Below are 11,413 nucleotides of genomic sequence, written 5' to 3' on the forward strand. Positions count from 1 at the left end.
ACGAGTTCGTGCCCCGGTCCGGGAAGATCCCACATGCCGCGGAGCGGCTGGGCCCGTGAGCCATGGCCGCTGGGCCTGCGCGTCCGGAGCCTGTGCTCTGCAACGGGAGAGGCCACAACAGTGAGAGGCCCGCATACCGCAAAAAAAAAAAAAAAAAAGTATAGAAAAGCAGGCAAAACCTGGGCCCAGTTTGCCAACAAGAAAAGAAGGCGACAGCGGGATGCTGTGAGCTCCTCAAAATGGCGACTCCTCCTCCTGAACAGGAGGACAACTGGCTGCTACTTAATAAGCCTCAGCTGTAAAGCCTAGTCGCCAGGGTCCCGGGGATGGATTGTGGAGATGAAATACTTAAGGCACTGTCACTGGGAGGGTTTTGGTTGTGATGACGTCTACTGCCCCTGGGAACATCAAGGTGCTGGATGGGTCATTTGGAACAGTGCCAGAAACCAAAGGCGATGTCACAATTGTTCCGAACCACAGCAGTTAACGTTTGCTACCTCAAACTGTGGTCTATCACTTGGGTTTTGTAAAGAGATTTTTCTTTTTAATTGTAGTAAAATCCACATAACAAAATTTACCTTCTTAACCGTTCTTAAGTAGTATTAAGTACATTCACATTGTTGTACAACCAATCTCCAGAGCCGTTTCATCTTACAGAGCTGAAAGTCTGTACCCATTGAACAAGTCACCCTCCCCCAGCCCCTGGAATCTGTCATTCTACGTTCTGTCTCTATGAGTTTGACTTGAGTGGTTTTCTCTTTTCAGCAAAACTCGTCACTGGGTATGTCAATCCACACCACCAGCATTCCACGCCAGGCCTGTCTCACACTACAGTAACAAAGGCAGGTAATAATTAGTCAGAGAGGGAGCCACACCTACCCCAGCGGCAGGTGAGGGCAGCTTTCAACACCCTGACTCACTCCCCCTTTGCAGCTGGGGCTTATTAAGTAGCTGCCAATTTTCCTCCTGGAAGGGGTGCCCCAGCTTCGGAGCCGCTGTTGGGCAACCGCAATTGTGTTTCCATCATTAGCCAACACAGGGGAGCTGAAGCTGGGTCTGCTTATTGAGGAATCTCCGCGCTTAGCGCAGCTCGTGTTGAGACGATTTGGTTCGTAACGACCTGAATAGATACTTGTTGTGGGACTCGAATGGGCACATGAAATGGGGTTTTCAAAACACAGCTTCCTGTGAGTGTGTGTGTGGGGGGGGGGACGTGTCAGGCCGCAGAGGTGAAAAGCGAAGAAGGAGGCGGCCTCTCCCCACAGGGGCCCTCACCCCACCTCCCACGTGACTCGCATACCTGCGGACAAACAGCACACACGCACACACGCACGCACGCGCGCATGATTTCCAGGCTTCCGCTGCCTCTCGCGTACCTGTGCTGCAGCCACAGCGGGCTTCCTTTTGTTCCCCGTGCACCCCCGGGCCCACTGTCCTGGGGCCTCTGCGGTCGTCGTGTCCCGCCTCCCCGCACCCTGCTGCCCCCCAACACTAGGCCGTGTCCCTGCATGGCCAACGCCTCTTCTCAAGACCCAGGTCTCACCTCAGATGCCATCTTTTTTTTTTAATTTAAATTTAAATTTTTGGCTGCATTGGGTCTTTTTTGTTGCCCGCGGGCTTTCTCTAGTTGCGGAGAGCGGGGGCTACTCTTCACTGCGGTGCGCGGGCTTCTCATTGCGGTGGCTTCTCTTGTTGCGGAGCACGGGCTCTAAGCGCGCGGGCTTCAGTAGTTGTGGCATGCAGGCTTCAGTAGTTGTGGCTCACGGGCTCTAGAGCGCAGGCTCAGTAGTTGTGGTGCACGGGCTTAGTTGCTCCGTGCCATGTGGGATCTTCCCGGACCAGGGCTCAAACCCGTGTCCCCTGCATTGGCAGGCGGATTCTTAACCACTGCGCCACCAGGGAAGCCTGCAGATGCCATCTCTTTAAAGAGGCCTTTCCTTACCAACTGCCTGCTTTCGAGTTTCCCCCACAGCGGACCCAGAAACAAGAATTTGGTGCAAGTCACTTATTTGGAAGGTGGTCCCAGGAGCACGACAAGATGGGGAAATAAGCCAGATAAAGGTCACCTTGGTGCTGCGGCTCCTGAGACTGGACGGACCACACTGCAGAACGTCACACCAGTGGTTACGGGGTGTCTGCCTTAGAGTAATTCAAGAAGCCCTCGATGTCTTTGCTGTGTTTTTCTGCATCTGCACTTACGATAAAAGATCTTTAAAAAAAGTCCCTCTGAGGGAGGAAGAGGCTGAGGTGTACATTCACCAACTCCTGTTCCTCTCTGGCAGGTGGAGTCTCCTGAGGCCACTTCTAGTCTGCTGGGGGTGGGCAGAGAAAGCCCTTGAGAGACCCAGGAGGGCTTCTGCAAAAGGGCGACTGGGACCTCCAGAGTGGGTGGAGAGGACAGGAGGGGCACTGATGGGTCTGCTGGGCCCCTCGCCACACAGTTCGCCACCCACATCCCAGGGGTAGAGCTGCTGCCACGCTGAAGAAGCTTACGCCTCAGAGCCCCCCAATGGCACAGGCCCCCTGCAAGCCCTGGAGGAGCCCTAGCCTTGTGTCGGGGGTTGAATCGTGTCCCCCCAAAAAGATACATTGAAGTCCTAGCGCCCATACCTCAGAATTGGACCTTATTGGACATAGGGTCATTGTGGATGTGATTAGCCAAGATGAGGTCATGCTGGCAGGGGGTGGGAATAAATTGGGACTTTGGGACTTACATATATACACTGCTATATATAAAATAGATGACCAACAAGGACCTACTGTATAGCACAGGGAACTCTGCTCAATATTCTGTAAAAACGTAAATGGGAAAAGAATTTGAAAAAGAATAGATACATGTATATGTAAAACAGAATAACTTTGCTGTACACCTGAAACTAACACAACATTGTTAATCAACTATACGTCAACATAAAATAAAAATTAAAAAAATAAAAAAGACAAGGTCATTCTGGAGGAGTGGGCCCCTGATCCAACAAGACTTATAAGAAGACGTCAACACAGGGACAATGCCATGTGAAGGTGAGGATGGGGGTGTGTGTGCATCTACCAGCCAAGGAATGACTGGAGAGAGGCCTGGAACGCATGTGCCCTCAGAGCCCTCTGAAGGAACCGACACCTTGGACTTCTAGCCTCCAGAACTGTGAGAGAACTGGTGAGGCTCCCAGTTTGTGATAATTTGTTATGGCAGCCCTGGGAAACTAATAGCCCATGTATTCTTTTTCTAAAAGAGGGTCCCCAAATAAGCTTCAGGCTCCACAAAACTGGAATCTGCCCTTGCCCATTTCCCTTATTTTCTTCCTAGTACATCTCTCTACCGGAAATCATCCTATCCAGATATTTGTTCAGTTCAGTCATGAACCATCACATGGGCTTTGTGAGAGCAGGGGCCGTATTTGTCTGTTTGCCACCATGTCCCCAGCTCTCTGACAGAGCCTGGAAGTACTCACTGAACTTTTGCTGAGTAATAAGTATTTAACTGGCTTCCAAGGGAGTTTGGATACATGGAGCACGGCATTGTTACCGAACCAAACTTGGGTCTGCTCACCCAGTAAAGCCAATATGCTGACACTGGGTTGTGGTGAAGGAAAGTATGCATTTACTGCTGGGCTCCAAGCAAGGAGTCCAGGTAGCTAGTGCTTAAAAGGCCCACACTCCCTGAAGGCTATCAGGAAAGGTTTTTAGACAGGATAAGGGAGGGTTGGGGTGAGGTGCATGATCAGCTCGTGGACATTCTTCTGATGGGTTGGTGGTGAGGTCATCAGGAGTCAACAGCATCCACCTTCTGGTTCTGGGGTCTGCGTGCTTGAGGGCAGCATGCAGTTAACGTCTTCCACCTGGTGGGGATTTCAGTATCTGCAAAACAGCTCAAAGGACATGGCTCACAATATTATCTATAGCCCTTGAGGAGAAACTAAAGATCCCTGACCTAGTTTAGTGGCTAAACTATTATTATTTTGTCTTGCATGACTGTTTTCCTTTGCTTCTGCATTTTCTCACTTCTCTGATTAAATTTATTCTTTAGAACTCAGGGAAGGCCTAGGAGGATAAAGTTTTTCTATAAACAAGAGCCAGGCAGAGGACACGGGTGGGAGGGGTCTGTCCCAGAAAGGCCAGCATAAGGCAGACAATCCTAGAATGGAGTCCAGAGAAGCTGGTTGGCAGCCCTCACTTTAAAGACCTTTCAAAAGTCATCCTTTCTTGATGAGGGTTGGTTCACAAAATCATTCAGGGTTGGCAGACCTGGCATGGTGCTATGGACTGAATGTTTGTGTCCCCTTGAGATTGATATGTTGAAGCCCTAACCCCCAATGTGATGGCACTAGGTGGTGGGGCCTTGAGAGGTATTAAGTTTATTTTATTTTATATTTATTTATCTATTTATTTATTTTTGGCTGCATTGGGTCTTTGTTGCTGCGCGTGGGCTTTCTCTAGTTGCGGTGAGCGGGGGCTACTCTTCCTTGCAGTGCACGGGTTTCTCATTGCGGTGGCTTCTCTTGTTGAGGAGCACGGGCTCTAGGTGTGTAGGCTTCAGTAGTTGTGGCACGCGGGCTTCGGTAGTTGTGGCGCACAGGCTTAGTTGCTCCAGGGCATGTGGGACCTTCCCAGGCCACGGCTCGAACCCGTGTCCCCTGCATTGGCAGGCAGATTCCTAAGCACTGTGTCACCAGGGAAGTCCGAGAGGTATAAAGTTTAGATGAGGTGGTGAGGTGGGTGTGGGGAGCCTTCATGATGGGATTAGCGCCCTTATGAGGGGAGACACCAGAGCTTCCTCTCTCCACTCACACAAAAGAGGTCATGTGAGCACATGGTGAGGTGGTGACCGCTACAAGCCAAGAGAGGAGGTGTCAGAATGAAACCTATCTTGCCGGCACCTTGGTCTTGGACTTCCCCGCCTCCAGCACTGTGAGAAATAAGTGTCTATTGTTTAAGCCCCCCAGTTAGTGCTATTTTGTTAAGGCAGCCACAGCTGACTGAGAAAGATGATATCAAGTAGTTCATGTAAGAAACATCTTGGATTTTTTTTAAACTGACTGCAAGGAAGGTGATTTAAAAAAAAAAAAAGACAAAAAAAAGAAACTTAGTGCAACTTGGGTTACCTATCCAGCATACGTACCCAGACCTCACCTGGAGTCTTGGGTCTAGCTCTAAGAGAGAAAAGCTTTCCAACAATCAGAATGGCCTCAGAAAGGCCTGGGCCGGCCTGCAAAGCAGTGAGGTGCCCCTCTCTGCAGGGGCTTCTTAAGAGATGGTGCCTCCCAGTAAGAGATGGAGCAAAAGGATTCTGGTCCCAGGGCCTTGGAGTCAGGTGTTGCCAGGGGGCCCTTTTGATCTCGGAGAGGCAGCAGTGTGTGGTGGCGTGAAGTGAGATCTTAGTTCCCTGCCCAGGAATTGAACCTGGGGAGCCTGGATGAAAACCAGGAATCCTAGCTACCATAACCCCTGGCTCCTGCCCCCAGTGAAAAATGCATTTCTCACGAGGCAAAAACTGTAAAAACAGATACAAAGTTTATTATTAGAGACACAGAACAAGTGGGAAAGCACACAGAGAAACAGTCTACTTAAGACAGAAGCAAGGCAGAGATGCACACCCAGAGAGAAAAGGTGTGGGTGTCCTCCCTAATGAGGAGGAGCACAGTAAAGAGGCATTGAAGTCATCTATATAAGGCAGTTCTTCCACCTCTGTTTACCTTTGGCCAATTATCTGGTTTCTTTTTCCACACCTGATCTGCCTCAGGACCCTCTCCAGCATGCATGCGCAACTTTTTTCCAAAATGGATTACAGCCCAGAGGCCTATGGGATGGCCTTAGCATCACATATTATGGAGTGGCGCCCTCTCCTTTTTGCCCCCAAGGAGCCTTTCTGCACATGTGCAATGTTTCCCTTGCCCCAAGGATGGGAAATGTATGCATGACCTCTTGATCTTTTAACAGGGTTTAGTCCCACTCTATCCCTGCCATAAAAATGTCCAATGTCTGGTTATTTACCCTATTTCTGTTGCTGGTTTTTATATTGAGGTGCAGATCTGGAAATATAGACAGGAGTCTGGTCATAAATAGGTAGTCCTGGAGCCCGTTTGTCTCTTGCTTCAGGAAATGTAAACAGGGGGCTGGTAATGAATGTCCCGCCTGGAGCCCATCTTCTTCTCACCCCAGGAAGTGTGAACAGGAGGCCAGTTGTAAGTGTCTAGGCTGGAGCCCATCTATCTCCTGCCTCACTTTCACCTTGGGGAGTCATTCCTTGTAGGAATGAAGGTGGGTCACTGGGACAGGACCCCAAAAAGGCCTGCTTCATGGGAAGTAATGTTAACATCTGACCAGGGACAAAAATCACCCCAATCCATCTGATGAGAGAAAATCTTAGAGGCAGATATTTGACGGCTGTTAATAGTGGTAGTCTCTGAAAAGCAAGATTATGGATGACTCATATACCTTTTGGCTGCCTTTCTGTAAATTTCTACAAATTCCTTTCGCAACAGAAAAATAAATGAACAAAGTTATCCACACATGTATTAAATGGCTCTCCCATAGCCAAGTTGGTCATTCTATGCCGGCGGCTCGGCACTTAATCCTTTTTTGTGCCAACCAATAGCCAGCATTTAAGAGTACTTAAGTCCTCTCTCCTTTCCTGAGTCACCGTTTTTGCCTTGTGACTACTGACTACGCTTGGGGCGTTATTTAAACCCTAGACTTTAAACTTTCCATAATTGTGCTTTGTTTCCTTAAAGAAAGGGGTTTTCAGTGGATAAGACTTGCCCAACTCTGCCTCTCTCTAGCCATGGGCAAGTTTCTTTATTTGCAAACTGAGGATAAACAGTCACACATCCCTCCCAGGGCTACAGTGAGAAGTGAATGAGTTAAAATGTGGGAAGGCTGGCAGCTCACAGCCACTGTCCCTCAGCCTCGAGGTAATGAGCCGTGAGGCCATCGGGCGTGCAGGTATGACGGCTCTGCACGGTCCCTCCTCTGCAGAGGTTAGGGGTCATCAATGTCACAGATGGAGCCTGGGACAGTAGCAATGCTGCGACGCCCTGCCCTGGAGAGTGAGGAGGACAGAGGCAAGACCAGACCACCAACCTGGCCTGTTATGGGGCTTGAAAAGTACCTGAGGGTCTGCCGGTCAACCTGGAAGAGGCTGACCAGGTGTCATGGATCTGATGAAGAGGCTGATAGAACATGAAGGGACGGGGGCACAGCTAGGAGTAGATGCCTTTGACTGACGGACATTTAGGTTCTGTGGTCTCGTGGGGCAGAGCACCCTCTCCTCCAAAAGCTACCTGCCTCTCTTTCGCTCCTTGTCCCCCCCGACCACGTAAAATAACCACCGACCCACAGACCCACGCACAGCTCTCGCCAGCCCTTTCCCTCCTTTTTCTTCAGAGCACTTACCACTTGTTCTATTTGGTGTGTGTGTGCATAACATAGACACACCTGGACTTACTGACTCTGCCCTTTTCTTCTCCCCATGCCCTCCCCCACCGTGGGAGGGGGAGACGCCCTTGGGGGAGGGACTTGAGTTTTGCTCTGAGCTGTACTGTCGCAAATAGCACTGAACCTGGTCACAGTTGCCAGTCAAGAAGTATTTGTTGAATGAATGAATGAAATCTCTCCTCCCACTTACATTACTGCTTTTCAGTTTCTAATTTCAAGTGACGAGTGGACTATGGACTGCAAACTACTATATCTATTGTGCCCTGATGCCGATTAAAAAAAAAAAAAAAATCAATCTTTAGACTCACCTGAAATGAACTTGACTTGATTTTCATCTGGCAACTGAACCTGTTACAGGTCCCACGTGAGAACAAATTTAGCATCCTTCAAGATTTGAGACCTCACGTAAATCCCAAAGTCTTCCCTTTCTTCCAGCTTTGTCACACACTAAGCAGAGGGAAGGAGGGTTCCTGGCGTTTGTCCCTCATCCCCTTTGCTGCTAATCATGCTGTGCTCCCTACCCGGCTCAGCCTCTTGACCTCAAATGCCTCTACTGCTCTCCTGCAGGGATAAGAGGAGCCTGTGAAGTTCCACTGGGGCAGATTTTAATTGTTGTGTGTCAGCTCATCCCACAGCCAGCTGCTTGGACTTGGCTGCAGGGGAAGGAAAGGAAGGAGGGGGGAAAGTGTGGCACCAAAGCTGTCACTGGGCTAATGACTCTCCAAAGACTTCGCCTTGAGAACGAGGGTGGCAGGCACATCTGGACTGCACGTGACCTCCAGGGCGGCCTCGTTTGCTCAGTCAACATCATCGGGAAGGCAGTGTCGGCAGATCTCGCTTTTGCTTTCTCTCTTTTTCAACGTGACTGAGGATTTAGCTGGTCATGTAATTTACCTCAGTACAGCACGGAATATAGTCAATAATATTACAATAATTTTGTATGGTGACAGATGCTTACTAGACATTGTGGTCAATTCATAATGCATATAAATGTCAAAGCACTATGTTGTACACCTAAAGCTAATATAATATTGTACATCAACTATGTTTCAATAAAAGAAAAAAATCACCTGGGGAAATTTAATGAGCTGCAGCTCCCCAAGCCCCATCCAGGAACTCTGATTCAACAAGTCTGCAGTGAGGCCCGGGTAGCATTTTAAAAAAAAATTTTATTGAAGTTGAATTACCATGTTGTGTCAATTTCTCTGTACAGCAGTGATTTAGTTATATATATATATATTCTTTTTCATATTCTTTTCCATTATGGTTTGTCACAGGATATTGAATATAGCTCCCTGTGCTACACAGTAGGACCTTGTTGTTTCTCCATCTATAAATGATAGTTTGCATCTGTTAATCCCAATCTTCCAATTCTTCCCTTCCCCACTCTCCCCACCCTTGGCAACCACAAGTCTGTTCTCTGTCTGTGAGTCTGTTTCATTTTCATATATGCTCATTTGTGTTGTATTTTAGATTCCACATATAAGCAATATCATATGGTATTTTGTCTTTCTCTTTCTGACCTTCTTTGCTTAGTATGACAATCTCTAGGTCCATCCATGTTGCTGCAAATGGCATTTCATTCTTTTTTATGGCTGAGTAATATTCCATTGTATATATGTACCACATCTTCTTTATCCATTCATCTGTCAATGGACATTTAGGTTGTTTCCATGTTTTGGCTATTGTAAATACTGCTGCTATGAACATAGGGGTGCATGTATCATTTTGAATTATAGTTTTGTCTGGATATATGCCCAGGACTGGGATTGCTGGATCATACGGCAACTCCCATTCTTAGTTTTTTGAGGAACTGTCATACTGTATTCCATAGTGGCTGTACCAATTTACATTCCCACCAACAGTGTAAGAGGGGTCCCTTTCCTCCACACCCTCTCCGGCATTTATTATTTGTAGACTTTTTTTTTTTTTTTTTTTTTTTTTTGTGGTATGCGGGCCTCTCTCTGCTGTGGCCCCTCCCGTTGCGGAGCACAGGCTCCGGACACGCAGGCTCAGCGGCCATGGCTCACGGGCCCAGCCGCTCCGCGGCACGTGGGATCCTCCCAGACCGGGGCGCGAACCCGGTTCCCCTGCATCGGCAGGCGGACGCGCAACCACTGCGCCACCAGGGAAGCCCTGTAGACTTTTTAATGATGGCCATTCTGTGCAGTGTGAGGCGGTACCTCATTATTGTTTTGATTTGCATTTCTGTAATAATTAGCGATGAGCATCTTTTCATGTGCCTATTGGCCATCTGTATGTCTCCTCTGGAGAAATGTCTATTTAGGTCTTCTGCACATTTTTTGACTGGGTCATTTGAGTTTCTTTGTTACTGAATTGTATGAGCTGTTCATATATTTTGGAAATTAAGCCCTTGTCGGTTGCAACATTTGCAAATATTTTCTTCCAGTCCATAGGTTGTCTTTCACTTTGTTTATGGTCTCCTTTGCTGTGCAAAAGCTTGTAAGTTTGATTAGGTCCCATTTGTTTATTTTTGCTTTCATTTCTATTCAGACTTGGGAGACTGCCAGGTAGCCTATTTTTAAGAGCCTCAGTTGATTCTTGTGTCATCCAGAGTTGGGAAATCCTGACAGAGGATTCGAAGGCCTTTTGTAGCATTACGATTCAATAGTCTTGAGAAGGAGCCTATAAGTAAACTGTAGGTAATATTTTGCAAGATAAAACACATGCTAATGATGCTGGATAACCTGAGATCTCCTGCGATGTGGAGAAATACCCATTGTTCTCTAGGATTCAAAGGCATTTGAAAAGCACAATGCAAACACTGGCTTCTGATTATGCCTAAGGAGGGATGTAAGCATACTCTAAGGTTCCTAGAGTTAAACATTTGCCCATGTTCTTAAATCTTTTACTTCCGAGGCTGGGCAATACGATAGCTATTTCTTTGCCTCCACCCTATCCATTTAAAAATCACTATTTAAAATATACATGGACAGGACTTTCCCTAGTGGTTCAGTGGTTAAGACTCTGCGCTTCCACTGCAGGGGGCGCGGGTTCGTTCCCTGGTCAGGGAAGTTCTGCATGCCGTGTGGTGCGATCAAAAATAAATAAATAAATAAAATCTTGTCTGTCAGAACATCAGAGGTTACAGAGTGGCAACTGTGTAGAGAGGTTTCTGATACTAGTTGCTTGAGTTCAAAGAAAAAAATGTTATTCACTATTTAATAAAGATTATTATTATTACAACTCACACTAGTTAATGATGTAGAAGGCATTTTGGTAGTTCCCCAGGGGACATGACACAGAAGTCCATCTCCTGCCCCCAAAGCCAGTAGGATGTAGAAGGACAAAGTCTTTAGAGTTAAGACAGTCTCGGGTTTGAATTTCCAGATGCCACTTATTAGCTGTGTGACCAAGACAAGTTGTTCAACCTGAGCCTCAGTTTTCTCAAATATAAAGTGAAGATACTATATGTCTCAGTTTTAATGTATTAGTAAAGATACAGTTTATAAGTCCACCTTCCTCTTCTTCCCCCATCCCATGCCACCAGCAATAACAAAGCCTGTGACATTTTGTGTGTCAAGGCACAGATGCTCCAAACCTGTGCCGTGCAAGGTGCAAAATTAAAGTGGCATAAATAATGTCATTTTTAATAAATGAATCTAAGCTGGACTACAAACTGAGTTTGGCAATAAAGGGTCAGAGAATCTGAATGCTGCTTCAACATCCAAGTTCTAAGTGAGCTGAGAGTAATAAAGGAGGCAGTTGGAAAAAAGCAGATATGAAGTAGATGCTCAAAAAGTATTTGTTGAATTAACTAATTTGCTTTTGACTCCTTTTCAGATAGGGCTTTTTTATTTGAAAAACAGACTTCCTTATACATACGCTGCAAAACAGGGCTTCTACAGTTCCCTAAATTAATCTATTTCCATCACCTGGTATCTCCACTTCTAAAGGCCTCGGTTATTGTGAAACTCATTTAGCTTTCTGCATTATTAGTTTTGAGAAAGTTCAAGCTAGC

The 11,413-nt window shown here is 47.1% G+C and overlaps 1 pseudogene; it reads right to left on the reverse strand.

Annotated features, from left to right (window-relative positions):
• Positions 1–11,413, reverse strand: part of LOC112066688 (uncharacterized) — a 25,345-nt pseudogene that overhangs the window by 6,803 nt on the left and 7,129 nt on the right.

Source organism: Physeter macrocephalus, chromosome 4 (genome assembly GCF_002837175.3).
Source record: "Physeter macrocephalus isolate SW-GA chromosome 4, ASM283717v5, whole genome shotgun sequence".
NCBI lineage: Eukaryota > Metazoa > Chordata > Mammalia > Artiodactyla > Physeteridae > Physeter > Physeter macrocephalus.